This window comes from Phodopus roborovskii, unplaced genomic scaffold, assembly GCF_943737965.1.
Source record: "Phodopus roborovskii unplaced genomic scaffold, PHOROB, whole genome shotgun sequence".
NCBI classification, from domain to species: Eukaryota; Metazoa; Chordata; class Mammalia; order Rodentia; family Cricetidae; genus Phodopus; species Phodopus roborovskii.
This window is the reverse complement of record NW_026126448.1, coordinates 15,827,644-15,851,052: the sequence shown is the minus strand read 5'-3', so window position 1 is coordinate 15,851,052 and position 23,409 is coordinate 15,827,644.

The window sequence follows — 23,409 nt, the reverse complement described above, 5'->3', positions numbered from 1 at the left end:
AGGAGGGGGGCAGAAAAATTGCAAGAGCCAGAGGCAGAAGATGACTGTAAGGAAATGGTGTCTTCCAGATGTAACTGGACTGATGTATGCATGAACTCAGAGACAGACAGCATGCACAAGGGCTGTACAGGTTCAACCCTGACAGGGTCCCAGTACCAGGAGGCTGGGAGGCGAGCATGGAGTTTCACCTCTACCCAAGAAGCCATTTACAGTCAATACCCAACAGCAAAATAAATAAATGAATGAATGAGTAATCAATTTCCTTTAATGAAGTGTCATTGTGTATAAAAACCATACTCTGGGGCAGGATCCAGGCTCAGGGGTAGTTGACCAACACGAAACAAACTCCACAAGGTTTTTTGTTTGTTTGTTTGTTTGTTTGTTTTTGACTTTCATTTACTTATTTTTGGTTTTTGGCTTCGGTTTTGTTTTGATTTTTGTTTTTGTTAGACTTTTTGAGAAAGGTGGGGAGGAAGAGAGAGAATAAAGTTGGATGAGTAGGGAAGTAGGGAACTTTTGAGAAGAGGATGGGGAAAGGAGAAAAACATGATCAAAACATATTTAAGTAACAAGATTACTGAAGGAGGAGGAGGAAAAAGTGGAGACAGTCTGGAGAAATGGCTCAGTGGTAAACAGCACCACCAGCTGCTCTTCCAGAGGACTGGGGTTCAATTCCTAGCACCCACATGGCAGTTCACAACTGTCTGTAACTCCAGTTTCAAGGAATCTAATGCATTCTTCTGGCCACCATGGACTCCGTGTGCATATGGTGGAGACATACATGCAGGTAGATCACCCATACACATAAAATAATAATAGATAAAACTAAGAATAATGTTAATAAACTGTAAGGTATAATCAATCCTTAAACTCCAAGTACTCATTGACAGGTCCTTATTTAGAAATTTATTTAGAAATAGGCTCTTTGTAGACGTCATCTAGTTGAGGCTGTAGGGTATCAGGATGGGCTCTGGTGTCTTAATAACTGGAAGTTAGATATAGACCCTCGGCGAGTGAAACAGAGCGTAATGATGATGTCGGTGGTGCAGCTGCAGGCTAAGGATGGCAAGGCCCTACAGCAAGCCCTGGAAGCCAAGGCAGAAGCAAGGGGAGGCGTTCCTTTAGTACTTGCAGAGAACATGCCCAGCCCATGCCTTCACTTGGGATTCCCATTCTCTAAGGCTCTCAGAGCCTACATTTATTCTCTCTCAAAGCACACCACTGTGGTAATTGCTACAGCATCCCAGGGAAAGTCAAGCAGGCCCCAGCCACGTGTCCCCACACACCCTTTCCTTTCCTTATCAGCCCCTATGCCTTTCCTATTTCCATCATTGGTTCCTTTGCTCCAAATTCGTCAGCAAGCTGCCTCCAGGCAAGAAAGTTATTTGCCTTGTTCATTGTTGCGGCCCGACTCATAGTTAGAGTCTGTACATTTATTCGTTGAGTGAATGAGTAATGGATGAACTGGCAGGAGGGAGATAAGGCTGGGGCGATATAAATACGGACAGAGTGGGAGGCAGCAGACAGATTGGGAAGCCCTCAGAGATCTCCAGGGAATCCTGGCTTCCTGTGTGGCCTGCTGAAGCCTAGCTGGGGTTTCTATGCTTCCTGCAGGGAAGGCAGGACCCCTCCCTCCCTGGGAATCTCAATGCCAATACATAAGGGCTCACCTGTGTGAGCAGATAGAGGAGGAAAAGCCTCTGCCATAAGATCTGCTCTTCTGTTCTCTTGAGGGGTAACAGCTTAAGCAGGGGAGACAAGCAGACACAGGGCTGGGTCTCAGTATTTTGCTGAAATTGGACAGTAGACTACAAATAGAAGTCAGCTCAGAAACTGATGTGACAGCACAGAGTCAGCCTCACACCAAGGTGGGGGAGGAGCCCTAGAGTAGGCCCCTGGCCTTCACCCACCTACACAGCACCCAGTCACAGCAGGCCTGCTCTAGGCAGTCAGAGAGGAGGATTTGCTGGAGGCTGCTGCTCCGCCCCCACACTTGACTTCTTTGTCCCTTGATGTGTCTACCTCCAGTGTTGTCACTGAACAAACCCATCCTGAAAGTATACTTTGTGCAGTGCCAAGCCCTCTTACCCTTGACTGTGTGTCCTCATCTCTCAGCTCTGCCCTGTGCACTCCAGGAAACAGGGAAACACAAGGATGCTCCTGAGATCTTGTTGCATTTTTTGAAAGCTTTCTTTAGGGTAGCCCAGCCTGGCCTCAAACTCACTATATAGCTGAGGCTGGCCTTGAACTCCTGATCTACCTGCCTCTACCTTTCAAGTGCTAGGATTAGAGGGATGCACCACCACACCCAGCTGCTGCTGAAGTTTGTACACATTCCTGACTGGCTCAGAGGACATGTACTGGCTCAGGGTGGGTGAGGTAGGGGGGGATATGAAACTAGATGAGATCTGCATAGCTGTTCAGGAAAACCCTCCACTCCAGAACTGTGTCTTATAGCAAAGTGGAATAGGTTGCAATCTGGATCACATATCCAGCGCATAAGCTCTGGTATTTAAGGATTGTGACACAAAGGGGAAAGGAAGAAACACAGGAGTAGTGACCTCCAGAATTCAGAACAACATTGGGATCACTAGAGTAGGAGCCTGTTATGGACTGAATTAGATTTAGCTCTCCACAAATTCGTAATTGAAGCCACCGGGGGGGGGGCACATGGTGGTCACAGGGTGACATGAGTAATTAGAGTAAATGAAGTCCTAAAGGAAAAACTCTATTCTCATAGGACAGGGTTCCTTATTGCAACACAGGGTTCTTGCTGCCTCTGCCCATGTGTTTTTCTTGGTTTATGTCACTGGAGCCTCGAGTCTATTTCCATCAGGAAGCAAACTAAATCCTGCGTAATTCTTGCCCAAGACAAAAAAGTAGGCAGTCTAGGGAAGAGATTATCTGTCATCCCTGGTATCTGGTAAGGGTTTATTATGAGTCAGAGAAATAAATGCATGATTCACTGTCTTGCACAGACAAATGCCAGCCGTGGCCAATTGTGATGGGAGATGCCATTCTGTAAATGTTTCTCAAACTGGTTAATGAATAAAGCACTGTTGGCCAATAGGAAAGGAAGATAGGAGGGACTAGGAGACAAGGAGGAAAGAGGAAGGAGGAAGGAGGAGTCAACATGGAGAGTCTGGGGGAGAGCAGGACACCAGCTCTCAGTAAGATGAGACCACATGGAAATACATAGATTAATAGGAATGGGTTAATAATTAAGACAGAGCTAGCCGATAAGAAACAAGTAACTGGCCAACAGCATTATATCAAATACAGAATCTCTGTGTGTTAATTGGGGCTGGTGCGGCGGTGGGACAAGACTAGCGGAGGGAGGAAAAGCCTACTCCTTACACACTTGGCCTTGACTGACTCCTATGGGTAATTGGTGCTGAAGGAAATGCTTGGAGTGAGGAAGGAGTTGTTTTTGTATTTGGCACACTATGTAATCTCAAACTCTAATCTGCTCCATCACACTTACTCACTGGTTAGACACCCACCTCCTGAGGAGGCTGCCACAGAGGCTTAGAAGCAGCAGAGAGGATGTGACCCCCTCCTCCCAAAAGGGAGCTGAGAGTACAGCAGAGAGCCAGGAGACTTTAGAAGACCTCACACTCTCTTTGCTTCCAAAATCAGAACCAAACTCATTTAAAAGAGAAAGGGACATTCAGGTCCCCAGATATGACAGTAACCTAGGACCTGATGCTACTTAGCTATAATTGTGAGTTGCAGGAAGTAGCTTATAATTTCCAAAGTACTCTCTTTTCCCACAACAGCCTGTGTCATTGGCACATTTGTCCCCAAAGGTCACAGTGACCCTAATCTAGCTACATATGTCTCATTGATCTGTGCAGCCTGTCTAAGCCATACCCTGTCTGGGTTAGTGTAGAACAGGTGATGCGTCATAGGTTTGTTCTTTAAAAGGAGCCAAAGCAAGCTACACTGCTTATCAGCTGTGTTCATTTTCCAAAGGACCTGAGCCTCTTTGAACTTCACCTTCCTAGTCTGTAAAGTGGGGACAATGGTGCCCACCCTCAAGGTTCATGTGCACAGCAGAGGAAGACAATAATCCCCTAGATTCCATACCTGGCCTGGCCTTGGTGCTGCTGTCATCACTATGATGGAATTGCTTCCTCTTGGTCAAAACATTTGTGGTGACAGAAGACAGAATCTAACCTAATGTAGTTCTAGCCAAGTAGAGATTTTGTTAGTTTATTGTCCTGTGAGACTTTTCCTGGGGAGATACAAATGAATGTCTATTCACTTTAGCTAGGGATGACAAATCACAGTATCAATTCCATCAAAGTCCAATTTAGTGGACCTGTTGATCCTGGGGTGTTCTCCTTGAGTGAGATGGAGTATGGTCAATAACAGACTCGGGAGGACTTGGTTATTGGTACAAAGGTACCCGGCGATATACAGTCACCAGAGCAGCCAACACTAGAGGACAATACCAAGCTCTTGTCTAGGAGGCCTTGGAATGAAACTCACAGAGAACAGATGAGCATAAAGGTGAAGAGAGTTTATAGAATTGCTTGGGAAGGAAAGAAACAGCACTCCTGAGAGCGATGAAGAGATGCCATGGTTCAGAACAGTGGTCACTACAGCAGCCATAAGGGATGGTCCCAAGAGCGAGTTGTCTTTCTCTGGGTATTTTTTCCTTTGGAATTAAAAACAAAAATAGTTTTGCAAAGGGGAGAGGACAGTACCAGTAGCAGCAACTGTGAGCCACCAACCAGCACACTGACAGCTGCCTGCCTCTGTGTTTTTGAGGAACCAGGATGTCTTTAGCTATGGCTGTCAAGGGACTGTCACCAAGAAGGAGGCTGTCAGTTCAATAACAGAAAGCCTGTTCTGCCTGCTTGATGAAGTCTAACTAACTCTATGATGAGTTTATTAGGTTACTTATAGAAGTATGAATAAAGGGTTACTTGCAAAAGCATGATGACACAAGCAGCTATATCATTGAAAATCTTTTTGTTGTTTTTTGTGTATTTTTGTTTTGTTTTGTTTTGTTTTTTGTCAGGAGGATGATCCAGTGAATACTGGACACCCCAAGTTTATTCAACATTCTTAAATACCCCAACAAAAAAGGGTAATATGGCAAAAGACTTCTTTATCAAGATACAAGGAAGAAACAGACCTTCTTCCTTAATTCTCCAAACATTTGGTAACCACACCTTAGACAAAATTTCTCATTACCTGGTCTTGAGCAAGGCTCTTGTTATTTAGATAAGATATCAATGACCAAGATCAAACATCTTACAGTAGTCACACATTAGACCTTTAGCTCTTATGAGTAAGGACAGTTTTAAACTCTGACCTTAAGTCATGATGAAGTGAAGCCATTTTTATGAGCCCTGACACTTTCCTTAAATTATCCCATATACCTTTTGCCTCTGAGCTTTTATCTTTCTCTATTCTTTATACCTTTCTTTACTTCTTAACTCCGTGGCTTGCTGTGTAGCTGGATGACTTGTCCCTGATATCCCCTTCTCCTTCCCCCTTTCTTGCTCCCCCTCTTTCTTCTGTTCCTCCTATTTATTCTCTCTGAATGCCAGCCCCATCTATTCTTTCTCCTGTCCACCTATTGGCTCTTCAGCTCTTTATTAGACCAATCAGGTGTATGATAGTTTACATAAGCAACCTGAAAAACTCTACCAGGGAACTCATACAATTATCATTGAAATCTTACTGTAGCATGGGTGGTGACAGCTCATGGAAGTCTAAAGACAGCTGGGCAGGTCAGTCTCCTCTCCCAGGAGTTGTTTCCTGCTCCCATAATCATGAGGAGGATTCTTACAAAGCTGCTAAGTTTCAGGGACTTCCTGAGGCTTGAGCTGTTTACTTCCTGAGTCTTAATGAGCTTCCCTCCAAGATGACATGTTTCAACCCCAAAAGAAATTGCTATATCACAATTACATAGCCTCTGCTGCTGATATCTTCATCCAATTCTCTCTGCTCTTCCTATTACAAGCCCACCTGGGTCATAGTGAATATTCTTGGACCAGTGTGGGAGTAGAGGAGTTGAGATGAGATAGGAGTAAGGACAGAATATGTGCTTGCCAAGATCTGAACCAATTGTTCATCTATGCAACTCAAGGGAAGGGAACAGAGCTCCAATTGGCACCACACACACACACACACACACACACACACACACACACACACACACTCCAAATAGCTTACCAAAGCAGGGTGCATTTGATGCTATAGTTTGAATGTGTCTTCATAGTTCATGTGTTAGAAATGTAATCTCCAATGCAACAGTGTTAAAATGAGACCTTTAAAAAGCAGTTTGCTCTTGAGCACTCTGCACTCATGAAAGGATCAATGTCGTTACTACAGAAGTGAGTGACTTATAGGAGCGATCTCATGTGTTTCTTTCTGTCTTGTGTGTGTGTGTGTGTGTGTGTGTGTGTACATAAGTATGCATATATATATGTATATATATATAGATACACATATACATACATGCATGCATGCATACATACATACATACATACATACATACATACATACATATCCCTCTTTCCCTCTGGGTGAGTGTGGATGTGTATATCTCCCTCCCTTTTCTTCTCTGACCTCTCTTTCTTCTCCTTCTCCCTTGTACCATGGGATGATATAGTGAATTAGCAAAAGACAATCATGCCAGTTACCAGCCCCTTGATCTTGGGTTTCTCAGATTCCAGAACCATAAGAAATAAATCTTTATTCATTACCCAGACTCAGGCATTCTGTCATAGCAACATGAAATAGACCAAGGAAATAAGTCCTTAAAAGAGTCAGAAATTCTTTGATGTCATCCATGGAGAAATGGCTTCTCCTCCCCTTAAACATAGTTGGTTTGCAGCTTGTATGAGTGAGTACTTTGAACATTTTGGCTCAGCAAAACCTCAGGTGATAAAGTCCAGTAGATAAAGGGTAGATGATCCACTCAAAGTGCTGAGCCCAGAAAATCCACAGATCATTTTATATGGCTTTAAGCCACTAAGTTCATTCAATTACATGTTGATTATTAAAACAGAAGGGGATGTGATTATTTCAAGAAAATCACAAACAATGAAAAGAGAATGCAGTCTTCCTTCCAAGAAGGAAGACATTCTAAAGAAACATTTTTACCCCTTCTTTTGGTTGTCAGACCATTGAAACAATGGACCTCAAGAAACTGGAACTTTCCCAGAACTCTCATGTTTGGCAAAGAAAAAGGGTTGGGAGGTGATGAAGCCTGGTTTCAGCCAGAGAGGGATTTTGTCTCCCAAACAAGATTTCATAAGGTTCCAATATGTTTCAGACCACCTTGCAGAAGAGACTAGAGCCAAACAATAATGGGCCAATGATAGGTGGGACCACACCCTGACAAGTCTTGCTTAGTTCTGAATACCTGTTGTCCTCTACATAAACCTGAACTTCAGGGGCTGGAGAGATGGCTCAGCAGTTGGGAGCACTTGTATGTTGTTCTTACAGAAGATCTATGGTCCACGACTCCAGTTCTGGAGGATGCAATGCCCTCTTCCTCTGGCCTATGTGGACTCTGCATAAACATGGTGCATAGACAACATGGAAACAAAACACTCAAACACAGAAAATAAAATAAACACATCTTTAAATTTCATTTCAGAACTCTGAAGATGGACTTAGGGGTCATTAGACGTCTAGGTTCTTATTTTCAAGGTGGCCACATTAACTAAATTCCATTTTCTGATTTTTTCATAATTACTCTGTTTAGTTGGCCCACTGAAAAACGGTGGCTGAGCCAAGCTTGTTCAAACTCTGACCCTAACAACTCCAGTGACCAGAATGCTGCATAGACAAAAACAGTATAGGTCTACATTAGGAGATTCTTGTAACATCCGAGGGGAGCTAAGGCTCACTCTTTCTATTTCTGTTACTCACTAGAATTTTGTGAAATATAAACAACAAGGCTGTCTGTCAGGTACAGGGTTTACCAAGTGCCCACAAAAGGCAGCATGTGATGTCAGGTGCCCAAAGCAATAAGCATGTATAGCCCAGCCTCAAGCCCAGCCCAGAGCACTGTTACAAGGATGTGGGTGAAAGCTGCTGAAGCTAAGGAAAGCACCTGAGCATCCTTCCCTCACAGTGAGAGCTCCCTACCCAAGACTCCAGAGAAGTTCAAAGCTGAGCCGCAAAGCTTTCAAAGCTGAGAACAAAGAAAAACTGAATTCTGAAACATAAATCAGATGTTGGAGAAGGGAGAGCTGCCAATCTGGAGGACTCAAGGCAAGTGTGCATATAGAACCAGAGTCCGAATGTGAGATGGAAATTGAAAGACCAGAACCATGAAAAAAGGAATTGAGATAGCCAAAATTCCCAGATCTCTTGGTGATATCCAATGGCTGTGTTTGTGTGGCTTCCTCTCTGCTTTTAACATCTGCTGACCACACCAGAGGGAGGTCACATTGGAGTTACAGGCAAGTGTGCAAGCTAAGCACCCAACACCAAGGATATAACCCGATTTCAAATCAATTTCTTAGCAGATCTCCTGGGTTAGAGGGATGAAGAGCTGGCACTGAGCGAGTGATTGTCATATTGAGTTGAGTTTGATCACACTGGTAAAGGGATTTGTATTTCAGCACCAGAAAACGGACACATCCAGAATTAGTAAGGCAGAGAGTGACTGGAAAGAATTCATCCAACGCAGTCTGTCGAGTTGCAAGCAGAAGGGAGCTTGCCTCCCTGTCATGAGGGTATGACAGTAGATAAGCAGGGCAGACACTGTCACTGCTAAACCTAATAGAATTTTTGGAGGGTCCTTGGGATCACACTTATATAATCATGATGCAGGGCAGGCATCCTGTGTGTCCCCTCCCGCCCATCACCTTTTTAGTTCTCTTTCAAGCCATGTTCATATAGACTGAGCCTTTCCCACCCCATCCTAGTCTGGTGGAGAACCCCACAAGCAGGTGGCTCCTCACTGCTCTCAGCCTAGGGTTCTGTGTGCCTCAGAGGTATTTTGGAGTGTACAGCCCTCCCTCCTGCTGAAGATGTAATGATCACCCTGTGTGAAGCTTGACACAGGCAGCAAGAAGTTCCATGAGCCTGTGCCCCATCCTCCATCCAAGAAAGTAAGTAGCTCCATCCTAGACATGCTGGGGGCATGCAAAAATTACTACTAAGACCCAGTGTGGAGGTTGGATATCCAAGTCAGGCTCACAATACCAGTGCTCAGGAAGGAATAACATGGGTCAGCAGGTGAACATAAACCAAACCAAACCTAGGAAGACACAGTTGGCAGGTCTTACCCCACTCACTCTGGCTGGCCAAAGTGGACATGAGTCTTTTAGGATCAGGCCATTGGAGTTCACCAACGGAAAGTATGGGGAGCAGCAGGGTCTGGCAAGATTCTCTGGTACTGGAAAGGTGATTCATGGGTGTTCAACAAAGCTTTCACGGTCCTAGCTTCTCCTGGTGTTTGCTGACACTGCAGTGTCCTGACATAGTGAGTCTCCAACCCCTGTGAGTGGATCAATTGATGTTTTTATCCCATAATCCTTTCATGTGTTCTTCCCTGTGCCGTTTGTTGTGTAGCACAAAGATGAAAATCTATTTACTAATCTGCTCAAATTTAACTCAATGCTGAAATCACCCTGGAGGAGTCAGTGGGACTGGGGCTGATGTGAATCCCTAAGTTACATGACAAGGTCCCATCTGGGGCCAGTGTAAAAGAACTTTAACACAATAGGTTCTGAAATGGAGAAGGGAACAGTTTTTAAAAGAAGTCATGGCTCACATTTTCCCTAGCTCACTGGCTCCATTGTGGGGCTTGTGCATGGATAATGTGGGTAATCGCCTAAGTCTCAGTCTAGATGAAGAGGGGGGCTTCCTGCTGGGTACCCCTGGGGACCAGCTTCTTATCTTGTCAGGGCCACCATCAGTAGACAATGATAAATCTGCCAGCAGCTGAACTTGCCTGCACCCACTAGCTGTGTGGGTGTCACAGCCCGTCAGAACACACTGCCTGGCACTAGTATGTGTGAGACACTGGATTCACACATTGACAGCTGGAGACAACTCCACCAGAGGATGCAGCAGGCCTCTGCTCAGGAGCATCAGAGCCTCCACTCCAGACTATTTGGCCCCTGTGCCCACTCTGACATGTGTCATTTGCCCTCCCCATGCCAGGAGCATACAGGAGCCAGACTGGACAGAATGCCCCCTCCTTCTTGTATTCTCTTCCTGTTGGCCTCTGCTCTTAACACCCTCCTCCCACGTGCTTGCTTCATGCTCATGAAGCATGCGTGGACACTTGTGCTCAGCCTTTGCCCCATCTCCACGGGTCGAGGGACTGATGCTCCACAGCTGTACACAGAAGCTTTCCCTTTTCAGCCTGCTGGAAGACCCAATGGCTGTTCCTGCTTTCTTTGTGGAAACCAGGAGGATTTTCTTCAAAGAAATGATGCCTGAGGTGGCATCTGGATGTCCCCGCATAGCACCACCTGTCCCTGGCATCAAAACAATGAAATCCACCATCTTGGCTCAGGGGCCCTACTGTCGATATTCTTGCCATCCATACTGATGTCTTCCTGGGGGCTGCTCCTACCTAAGCTGGATGCTGTTCAGTGGTTGAAGGTTCTGAGCTCTTGTCCACTGAGACATCAGGATGTCACAGTGTGTTCGAGTCAGCACAGGTAAGGAGGTGCTGAACTCCCACCCCACCGCTTTCTGGAGCATGCTCTGTGTTTCCTAGATTTTTGTTGGCCCCAGAGGAGAAGCGGGAGGAGCTTCCTGGCACCAAAGTGCCACTGAGGTTGGCAATGAAACCCAATCCACAGGTGTGTGCGCAGAGCCATCCGTATACAGCACTTTCAGCTTTCCCCGTGTGTAAACACTTCTGATTCCAATCACAGATCACATCCACACGAGATAAAACGGGCTTTCTAAATTGGGTTCCCTGCGCCATCCTGATGTGTGCCCTGGCATATAAAATCAATTGCTTAAAGGCAAATCAATGAGCCAAATGAAGTCTGCAGTTGAATTAGGCTCACGGCCCATACCTCTGTTTTCCAGATTTCAATTCAACTAACATTTATTGAGCAACTATATAGGCCAGGCAATGAGCTCTGTACTTTCCCTATAGGCTAGTTTGTGAACAGGCACAAAAAGTGCCACAAGGCTATTATGACCACAGTAAAGAAGAGGAGGAGAAGGAAGGGATAGCTTCAAGTTCACTTGGCCATCAGCAGCAAGGCTATGGCTGGAGCTGGGACTTCCTCACTTATCCATTTGCTGTCCCAGATTACACTAAGGGATGAAGCCCAGGCTGCTACCCATCAAGGCCTGAGGCTTGAGCTGGCATAACAGCTCAAGAGTAAAACCTGAACAGAGCAAGCCAAGCTGTCCATACTCCCTGGAGAACAAAGGGTCCAGACAGCAGAACAGGATGCTAAAACCAAGCTCTGGTTGGTAACAACTCCCTTCTTCCTGGTTCTTACGAGAGGGTAAAGCATCTACCCAAGGACTGCTGGGGCTCACACTGTGACCCTCACAGGCAGACAGGTCACTGTAATAGAAGCCGTATGAGATAGATGAGAACAGCACATGTGTTAGTCATGTCCCCTGCTGAACTTCAGTGGTTTGCACATCATAGGTGCTCAACAAACATATGTAGTAAAGGAATGCATGACACAAGCTGCCTCCTGTTCTCCTCCCTGTTGTACACAGGTACACTCTACAGCTGCTTGGACTGTCTCCAGTTCATATACCAAACTCAGCATGGCTGGCCTAATGTTTCTTGGAGTGTGTGTGTGTGTGTGTGTGTGTGTGTGTGTGTGTGTGTGTGTGTGTTCACATGAGTGCAGGTGAATCGAGGGGCAAAAGGTCAACCCCCCTTGTACTTTCCAGCAAGTTTTTTGAGAATCTCTCTTCAGCACCCAAAGTTTACCAGTTCATCCAGACTGGCCAACCAGAGACCTCCAAGGACCCTCCTGCTCTCCCCCCCCCTATTGGAATTCCCAGCACATACCACTGTGCTTGGTTTTATCCAGTTGTAGATATCCTGTGCAGACTCCCATGCTTGATTGCCTAGCAAGCACTTTCCCCACTGAGCCATCCCCACAGCCCCTTGTGGGATGTCTACAGTGGTAATGAGAGCAGCCACTTGCCTACAGCAGTCCACACTTGCCTCCTGTCCTCTCCCAGCCATCATGTTTCTTGTAGTGCAGAAGCCCAAAGCCCTTTGCCTTCTCAACCAGTTCAAAAGCAAGATGACTTGCAAGTTTTCTGCAAGCAAAGGCATATTCTTAAATATTGATATCATTTCATGAAAGAAATAACATTTTAACAGCAAAAGGCAATGGGATGTGCTATCAGACCCAAAAGAAGTCTTCCCTAAGAACCAACAGCAGAAACAGATTAACATATTCTCCAAAAAATAAGGTTGAGCTTTAAATTTTTTAAAATGCAAAAAAAGTTACAGTGTAGGATATTACATGGTATTTTTTATGCCAATGTGTCACCTTGCAGGTCTGTCTCTGACTTCTACATGTATGCTGTAGAATGCATGCACCTAAAATCTCTCTCACACACATAATAACTAAAACTTTAATAAGCAATTAAAAATATTCCATGAGCACTCACTTGTATTCTCAACAGTTCAGCAACCAAACTCCCTTAAGCTCCAGCTCTGGGAGATAAAACTTAACCCTCAGAATACAAATGGGGTTACCAAAGTTCTTGCCTTCTCCTTGATGGAGGAATATAGCCTGAAGGTTCTAGGCAGGGGTCCTTCCAGTTCACACTCTGGGCTGAAGCTGGTGTCATCCAGCCCATAATAGTCAGGAATATGTCAGAGGACACTTTGGCAGCCCAACCTGATGGGAGTCCACAGAAGTACCTGGTACCCATCTGTCAGCAAAACCCCAAATGGGCATTCTGTGGTTTCACATGAAGATTGACCATGAAGGGGACTGGAAAGGTGGCTCAGAGGTTAAAAGCACTTGTTGCTCTTGCAAAGGGCACAGTTTAGGTTCCCAGAACCCTGATAGAGACTCACAAACGCAGTTAACTCCAGTTCTAGGGGATCTCACACCCACTTCTGGCCCCTGTGGGCATATCCTTGGTGCACATACAAACACTGAGGCACAAACACATATAGGCAAACTAAGTAAGTATTTCAAAGATCAATGGTGAGGGCAAGGATGGAAGGGAACTTTGGATGCTGTGTGCATAGGCAACCTTGGTGGTGAGCACAGAGACTCAGTGAGTCTGTGACCCAGTTCCCCTGTGTCTTGGGCACAGGAAACATTCCAAACTATAGTGGGCTGTGCCTGCTCACAGTGGGGGAGAGAATGAAAAGCAGCCAGCATCACCCCCATAAAAATCATTGAGCACCCACTATGCACTTTAAATTCCAATATACCAACCACATAAGAGACCTGACAGTATTTCCCAGGTGCTTGAACAAGAAATTCATTCAGGGTCCCATCCCTCAAAACATCAAAATATCTGGATGTACTCGAAAGTCAAAGTTTATATTTATTAACTAAAATCTGATCTAGTCTCTAAGGAAAGTATCACAATGGGGTCATTGATTTCTTCCTTTCTTTTTCTTTCTTTTTTTTTTTTTAAAGAGAAGTTACTTTTTAAAAAGCAAGATACCAATTTCACATACACCCTCCAGCTAGATGTCAGGCCCTTGGGATAGCTCCCAGCAATTCTGGTTAAAGAGAGAGAGGAAGAGAGAGAAAAATCTTGAAAAGGGGGCTTTTAATATAGATATACAAGGAAGAAAATACAATCGATTGAAATTTCTAACAGAGAAACATTTGTTTTGCTGTGTTATAAAAATGGCCCAAACTGCTTCCTTATTCCTGATGTTTGTAGCTTGAGGTATTTCCTTTCCCATAAACTAATACCTTTAGAGAAGAACGTGAAAATAAGGAGAAAATAACCAGCGACACTGGTCAAAAGCTTTGGATTGTGGTAGGATGGCAAACGCACAATCTCATATGCTTTCCTAAAGGAAGAGGGAAGGGAAACAGAACTCGCTTTCTGTAGCACTATAAATAAAAGACCCAGAGACTGGCATTGGGGTTCAAGCTTCAAGCTGAAGATCAGAAAAGCAAAGCAGCTGGTCACTAGCTCTTACTCTGCCTCAGAATGAAAGACAATCCTAGTTTTACCCAAACTCAGACTATAACCTCTCCAAAGTGTGGCTGGATAATCCTGACACTTCGGTGTTTGCCTATCCTCAATGTGGCTGGGGAATGAATGCCAGCTTTGAGGCCCTCTTCCTGTCTTAAATACCTCCCTAATGCTGGGATTAAAGGCGTGAGCTCTGTTACTCTTCACTCTTGTGTAGGCTATGGTGGCCTTGAACTAACAGAGATCCATCTACCTCTTAATCCTGAGTCCTGAGATTAAAGATGTGTGCTACCACCTCCTAGCTTTTGGCAGCTGAGATTAAAGGTAGGTGTGTATTACCACTGCCTAATCGCTACAGCTTGTGGCTAACGATGCTTTCTGAATCCTCAGGCAAGCATAAATAATATATCGCCACAGTTTCTTCCCTTGGATCTGCTGCTATTCCACAGAGGCTAGATGCAGCTAAAACTCAGAAGGCAGATCTTTGTACACAGTCAGCCCTCTGGGTTTAGCCTTCTGGGAGGTGAAGGGGAGCAAAAGGGTACACTGAGGCTTGGGGTTACATGAGAGCTCAAGGAGGCAGACATTGACTTGACCTTGAAATGTACCTAGATTCTCCCCAACATACAAGGAGAAGCTGAAATGGGAAGCACTGTAAATTGAAAATGCCTGGATTGGAGAGATGGCTCAGTGGACAAAGTGTTTGCTACCCAAGCATGAGGGACTGAGTCTGAGTCTCAGAACCACATTCAAAAAAGTGTGTCCAATATGGTGGGCCTCAATTCAAGTGCTGGGAAGTTAGAGGTAGGTGAATTCTTGGGGCTTCCTAGCCAGCAGGTGTAGCTGAATTGGTGGGCTCCTGGCTCAGTGAGAGATTCTGTCTCAAAAAATAAAGTGGGGATTGATAGGGGAACCCAAACATCAACCCTCCCACACAGAAGGAGGGGAAAGGGAAAAGAAAGGAAGGAAAAGAAAAGAAAGGAGAGGAGAGGGGAAGGGAGGGGAGGGGGAGGAGGGGAGAAGGAAGAGAGAGGAGAGGAGGGGAGGGGAGAGGAAGGGAGGGAGGGGAAGGAGTTCACTAAAGCTAAGCCTGGTGTCCTACCTACTCAGAAGGCCAAGGCAGGTGGATTACAAATTCAGGGCCTACATGGGTTACAGAGTGAGTGTGAGTTCAAGGCTAGCTTGGGCAACTTGGTAAGATTAACTCCAACTATGAAGAAAAGAGTAGCCTAAAATTTTCCTTCAATAATAGCACACATGTGCCCCTAATTTCAACCCGCCAGTACCATAAATAAAAAAGAAGATACACTGAATAGCTCTCACCCACTGAGTATCCATGCTTAACAAACAACATGTTGAAGAGGACTGGTCATCTGTCCCCATTATCATGTGGCTGGCTGGGAGCATGACTCCTTGCTGTTGCCTAGCATCATGGGTTATCAATAGCCCAGGAAAAGATCAAAATGTAAAGGATAGTTTCTACTGAACTGATCTAGCTCTCCCACCATCGCAAAGCTGGAAAGCCATTGTGACTTTGAGACCATCTGCATCTCCAAATGGATGCACAATTCCTCCTTAAATAGGAATCCCTTGAACACTGAGCTGTCTCTGGCTACAGAGGATCATAGAGCACATGGAATCTAGTATAACATCACAGAGATTGTCCTAAAACTCAGCCCCAGATGGAAGACAGGGGCTGATCTTGTCTTACAGTTCAAATTTCGCAGAGATTTTGAAGGAAGATGGCTTTCCTTCTAGCAGTCAGAGGCCTGGAGTAAAGGAGGAGGATAGGCTCAGGGCTTAGTCAGCTTTTCATTATTGACCAAAGCCTGCCCCTTTTAAATTCTAAACAAAAGGGCATTTTAGTTCCATTGCTTTGGACATGTGTTGGGGCTGTACACTATGGTGGGAGGACTTAGTGAGAACAAAGCTGTTTACCTTGTGGCCTGGAGGTAAAAGAGAAGAGAAAAAGAGCAGGCAGCACCCACAAGTCCACTTAGGGCTCATTTCAGTGACCTAGACCTCAAAAGGCTGGTTTCTTCAAGTTTCCATCAGTTCCCAATAGTGCAAAGCTGGGAGGATGGAGCCCTTGACATGTTGACCTTTAGGAAAAGTATAAGATCTAAATTACAGTACTGTGTCAGGTGATGGACCATCATCAGTTAACTCCAAAGACTGCAGTGGAGCTCACCTTGGCCATTTAACAGAATTAATATGGCACTGAGGACACTGTTAGGGGACAGGAAGGACATGGGGTTAGGGAACCAGACCATCCATGGATAGGGTGAACCAGAAAATGCACTTTCTGTCTCTTACACACACACACACACACACACACACACACACACACACACACACACACTACCCTTTCGGTTTGAATTTGCAAACAATAGCTACACTGAAGCTTGAGGGATATGCAAGTAGCTTCAGATGCACAGATGCAAAACCATGGTCGCAGAGCCTTGAAATAATGTTGTCCTGAACTTCACAGCCTTCTTCCCTTACTCCTCAAGCTCAGTCCACCCAGGCCCCACCCTGCCACAGTAACTTCAACTGACAACTTATTTAACCAAGCCCACCCACCAAACCTAAGTCCTGCATGCCAGATGCTTCCACACATCCACAGCACACATTGTTTTCCATTATTCCCACCTCTAAGATGTGAAAACTGAGGCTCAGAGTAACTAAGCAACCCAGCTTCCCAGGCTAACCTGTCTATTATTCCATAGCTCCGGTGAAAGTCAGAAGATGGACTTGAAGTCCACTGTGTTTTGACATCAAAGAGATGATGCACCATTCCCAAATGACTTAGTGACAGAGCAAACCTTTGGTCCCCTCATCTTTACACATCTTCCATGGCCCACCTCAATCAAACATGAGCCAGCATTCCTCAGAGACAGAAGGGAAGATGTACCAACAGCTGCCTTTGAGGAGTAAAGCTACAGCTCCCCCAACAGCATAATGTTCTCTTGTTCCTTTCAACCTTCATCTGGAGCTGGCAGGTGCCCCAAAACTGTGCCTCCATCTTTCCACACCCCTAGAAAGTGCTCCTTGAGAGAAAGAGGTCAGCTGTGGTAGGTGTGGCCCGAGGGCACTGACAGAGCCCATAAAGAAAGGATAGTGGGGATCAGGGAGATGGCTCAGTTGGCAGACATGCTGCACACACAGCAGGGCCTAAGTTTGGTCTCCAGAACCTGTGTAGAAAAAAGCCAGGTATGATAACATGTGTTTGTAATGCCTGTGACACAAAGAAAACTGGATCTCTGGGGTTTACTGGCCAGGCCTATTAGTCTGCTCCTGAGTCCTGGGTCAGTAAGAGACTAAAAAAGAGCCCCCCACAGGGCACCTGGCCTCTGCACTCAGGAGAGATGGCCTTGTTCCTCACCACAGGTGTGGGAGAGCTGGCATCCATGGCAAGGACCTAGGAGAGCTGGCTCTACCTAAGGGGGATAGTCCTAGTGGCCACGACTGACCTACTCAGTTACCACCTGGACCCCCCACATCCCGGGCCTTGGGTTGGCTCACCCTAACTAACATCTACTCCATATACGACCTGCTGGAGTGTGTGAAGAGGTTGGTCCTTCAGAACAATAGCTGCAGGATCCCCATGACTCCAGCAACAGTAGATGTCCAGTTTCAGTGGGGGTTCAGTGGTAATGGTGTGCCATAGGACTTGAACCAGACCAATGACTCATGACAATAAGCATTTTGAACAAAAGGGTATGCTGTGAGATACACCACAGCTCCTAATGCCGTTAGGATGAGTGAAGAGGTATTGGAAAGACACAGGAGTGAGGAGATTTTTGGTTGGTTGTTTGGTTTGGTTTTAATTCACTTTGGGGGACTTTTGGGGGGTCATGCTGCAGGGTGAGGGATGGATATGGAGGGGATGGGAGGTAAGCAGGATTTGGGTGCATGGTGCGAAATTCCCAAAGAGTAAATAAAGAATTATGTTTAAAAAAATAATTAAGGTGGAGGAAACCTCAGGTAAGACATTTGACATTGCTCTCTGCTATGCACTGGCATGTACACACACAAACACGCTCACATGCGCGCACACACACACACACACACACACACACACACACACACACGCATGAGGTAGTGGGACTATATTACCTTAAACCCTGAGACAAGGATTTCAGTGTAAGCAGTTTATATGAGAGTCAATCCAGGTGAAAGACTAGCCTTTCCTGGTGCGGATGATCAGGCATTCGGCACCACAGGGACTCTCCAGATTGGGTAGAACATGCTCATAGTAGACACACCCGAGGGTGAGAAGCTGGGCATTCACCTGTTACTCCTCTGCGGTGCCTGAGACTTGTTCCCAGGAGTGTTACCTCCCCAGTATCTCTATCCCCAGAACAAGAATGTTCCAAGGAGAGCTCCTTTATGTAGAAAGTTGGGTGCTTGCAGGAGTGAATTACTGGTGTTTATGGAATGGTAGCCTTGGAGAGGGTTAAGTTTGGGGCTCTGATAGCATTTGTTAGCTAGAGGTTGCTCCCTCCCAGCATCATTGGTCCCAGGCCTGGGAAAGCAGGAGAGAGGAGACAGAAAGGAAGGGAGGAGGCAAGGACAGAAGGAGGGAAGAATCCAGCACAAGCAGAAGTGTAAGGCTCCACTAAAACTTCCACACTCCATCAGACCCCTAAACTTGGCATACACCTGTAGGATGGCAGGGATGATCTGAGCCTGGGAACAGTCAAGCTTATGCCCTTTGGTAAGCCCTGGTAAGTCAATGGACAGACACAGTTCCGTGTGGCTAGTTGAGAGCCATGCTCTGCCCGCCTATTTAGGAGAGGCTGGCAGGCTAATATGATCTAAAACTTTCTGGAATTCAGCATGTCCGGAAGCTGTGCTTAGCTCCTCTTTCAAAGGATGAGACACCAGATTTTAAGGCCCTGAGGCAGTGGGTGAAATGTCAAGCTGTACCATCCTGATCATTGCAATGGACCTGGGAGGGTCCAGTGGGATCCTTGAACCTTCCAGCTTCAGTCTTACATCTCACTGCTAATGCCCCAGTGATCACCTAGATTGAGGCCACATGGCTTCTGTCTGCTGCTTCAGCTCCCACCACCCCTTTTTGATATGCAGTTCCTTCTCCATTCTCCCTGGGGTCACACCTATTCTACATACTTTGGTCTTTCTGACCCCACCCCACCCTACCCCATACCTTCCCCACCCCACCCCTATCCATAAGCCTGGAATTGGGCTTCTCTGGGTTGGCCCTTTAAATAGGGATTGATGGCCACCAGCAGGTGGCAGAGGGGCAGGGCTTCAAGCCTGAGAAACTGTCAGAGAATTTCATTTCTATTTCAGTGGCCCCTTTCCTGTGTGGGCTTTAGAATTAATGCTGGGTGATTCACTTTTCTCTTTGACACTGTAGATGTATTTGCCGAAGCATGGTGAAGAGCTAACTGCACAGCATAGGCCACTGCCAGAGGTAAAGAGGAATAGAAAGGGTGTTAGGGGTCTCTTAGGGGCATGTGATCCTCATTCTTACCACACTGACCAACTTCATTAGAGATCCAGCCAAAATAACATGAACGATGTACACTATCATGTTTCTAACACACGCAAACACACACGTGCGTGCACATACACACACCCAACCCCCCCCCACACACACACACAGAGGGGGGGGGGAGAGAGAGATTTACTATTGTTAAGACAAAGCAAAGAACTTCCTAAATAACTGTTTTAGATTTATTTTGTGTGTATGTTTTGTCTGTATGTATGTGCTCTGCATGCATGCCTGGTACCCGAGGAAGTTAAGAGAAGGACTAGGATCCCCTGGAACTGGAGTTACATATGGTTGTGAGCTGCTATATGACTGCTAGGAATCAAAGCAGGGTCCTCTGCAAGAGTGGCAAATGTTCTTAACTGCTGAATCATCTCTCTAGTGCCTCCCAATAGAAAAAAAATTAAATTCTTTCCCCCTTTTCAGAAATCGTCACTTTTTAAGGCGTCAGTGCCTACTGCCCACATAAGAATATCCACATGCATATAAAGGTCTAGCTAAAATTCTGGACCTTTGTTGGTTTTCTCCTAATGCTCAATGCTTAGAGCTTCCAGATAAAATAGTTTTGTCCTAAAAGGAATAGAGATGGGTATGACCTTAGGAGTAGACTATTTATTTTGGGAAAACTCTTTGAATGGGCTCTTTGTTACAAAACGTTAAGCAAACGACTCCTTCTTACACAGCCCTAGAGCCATTACACAAGACACTGTTGTCTCCTTTAGGCAGTGCTGGCTGGGTTTTCTGAAGCAGAAGCAAGCATTTGTACCTTGTCCACAGCCAGGAATGAAAGAGCCACTATAGGAAGACCTGGGCAGGTGACCCTGGAGCGGGCTCTAACAGGCACCTCTGTCTTTCTCTATTGGGTCCCAGTGCTACTGGACCTGACCTCAGAAGCCCAGACATCTCAAGACAGTCTTGAAAAAGAAAATCAAGTTGAAGAGATAGTGTCCTATGGGGCTCAGGCATGACTGGTGGATCCTTGGAGAGGGAGGCTCTGTTCCTGTGGCTGGGAGCCTGGTATTGGTGACAATGTGTCTGACAGGGCTGAAGGAGCCAGGAATCCTGATGTCAAAAGTAGGAGAGGGCTTCACCTGCTTACATTGACACCAGCTGGCTCCCTGCTTCAGCAATAGACCATGTTCATATTTTCATGGCAGTAGCTGTGAATGTTCTCACTTTAATGCACTAATCTTACCCTTCTTCCCATGGTATAAAATTAATTTGAATGGTTGGCCATCAATTGATCACCTGTCCCCGCAGCCCAGACACGAACTTTTCAACTATTTATTTTGTTTATTGCTTACTTCATAAATGAACAGGGAAAGGTCATCAGACACTGGACAAAAGACTCAAGCATAAAATGGAAAGAACAAAGTAAACCTATGGATCCATCAGCAATGTCAAATCCAGGAAAAAGAACCAAAGACAATAAAAAATAATGCAGAACCAAGAAGAAAACAAAATTAACCTCACTATCTGCTCAGAGTCCTGGGAGATGCCCTGGGATGGTTGGAAAGTACAGTCTGTGGAGAAACAGGAGAGTGAAAAATCACTACAGGGAATAGGGGAGGGAAGGGGGGATTAATTTATTAATGAGCAATTTCAAAAGTGAAGAAAAATTCTGTTGGAAAAAGAAGAGAAAATGATAGAGGTGAGAGGTATGGACAAAACTGCAAGGGCTTTGGATAGGTAACCCAGAACATGAGCAGCTGACCAGTGGGAAACCCAGAGAAGGCACAGAGAGACAAGAAGAAGGCAGAGACAAATAATCTGTGGTCTGAAGAGATGGCTCGGTGGTGAAGTACCACCCTGCTGCTCTTGCAAAGGACCAGAGTTTGGTTCCCAACACCCACAACAGCATGCAACTCTAGGTCCAGGGGATCCTCTCCAACACCCTCTTCAGGCCTCTTCAGACAGGTCATGTACCCACGCAGACATAGAGAGATACATAAATAAAAAATAAAGCAAACCTTGTTTAAAAATAAGATCCCCTGTAACTAAATTGTATCTTCTTCTTCAGGCTTAAACAGGTTTTCAGAACACCGGGGGAAGGAAAATCATAAAAGCCTTCAAAGGTAAAAAAAAAATGATATGAAAAATAACAAGTGGAAAGGCATTTATTTAAGTTCCCAAGAGCAGGATGAAGACCGTGAAGGCTTCCTATTGGATGATGAAATAAAACATGATTTTCAGGCTTGAATTTTATATGCACCCAAATTATAAACTTCATCATGATAGAAGTATTCTCAGACTTGAGAGACTCAGATAAATTACTTCTTGTGTTCCTTTCTTAAAAAACAAAACAAAACAAAAACTACTGTACAATGTTAAGATGTAGGATGTGCTCCCACCAAATTATGGCATAACCCAAGATAGAGGAAGACAAAGGATCAAATAACTAAATCCAGCCCAGCCCAAGATATAGGCAAAGAAAGTGTCTGAAGATTAGCTGAGCAGAATGTTTGTAGATTAATTAATACATATGGTGGGGGGGGGAATCCTTCTGTGCAATGAGGTCTCTAGAAACTACAAAAAGGGGAGTTATAAAATATGATACAATGGAATTTTACTTAAAAACTAATGAGTATGTAATTAATTAGTAAAAGGAGGTGCTAAGATGAAATTGGCATAGTGGAGCGAGGGATAGAGACGGGATGGCTGCCACACTGCCACAAGAGAATTAATTCTCTCCTCCCACAAGGCAAGGCATCTAATTGATTTTGAAAACTTTCAAGAACTATAAGTAGGGCAATCTCAAGTAAAATAGCCAAAAAAAAAAAAGTAACTTTGAGTTGGGGAGAAGGTTCAATGTGTAACAGCACTTGCATGCAAGGCAAGCACGGGAACCTGAGGCATGTTAAAAAAAAAAAAAAAAAAAAAAAAAAAAAAAGCTGAGTGAGGATGTACATACCTGTAATTGCAGCACTGTGAATGGTAGGGACAGGAATCTCATGGCTTGCTGGCTGCCAACCTAGTTCCAGGCTCAGTGAGAGGCCCTGTCTCAAAGGAATAAGATGGAAGAGTGAAAGAACAGGAAACTAAATTCTTCCTTTAGCCTCCAGGCATGTGAGCATGGGCCCATGCACTGAGGCGCACACACACACACACACACACACACACACACACACACACACACACACACACGTCATCAAGAAGGGAAGTGCAATTATAGAAACCCTGGTAACTTACTTAAGTAAAAACAAACAAAAAAAATATTGGTGGGATAAAATTGAGATTCTGGGGTTAGGGGAAAGGCAAGAGAGCCGTCACATGAGAACAAGTTGAAAAACAAGAACCTCTGGCATAAAAGTAGAGATAAAGCATTGACATAAATATCAGAAGGACCTAGGAATTTAAAATAGTCAGATCAAGGGCTACTCTTTTTCATTATAATAAGCCCTTTGGTGTTTGACTTACTCTTAACTCTATGTATTATTTTTTAAAAAATCTTTGTGGAAGCTGAGGAGCTGGGGGTTCTGTTTTTTTCATTGCTGAATGAAATATCATCAGGCCAAGATTCTACGAGTGGCCATCAGATTGTGTGTGTGTGTGTGTGTGTCATGCATGCAAGCATGCATTCATGTATAGGTCATGAGCCTGTATGCTTACAGAGGCCAGAAGTGGATTTCAGGCACCCAAGCCTGTCACTCTCCACCTTATTCCCTGGAACTAGGTTGGCAGCTTCTACCTGCACAGTGCTGGGATTACAGGTATGTGAGAGCTAGTGCCTGGCATTTCCCCCTGTCAATACTGGGATCTGAACTCTGGTCCTCATGATTGCA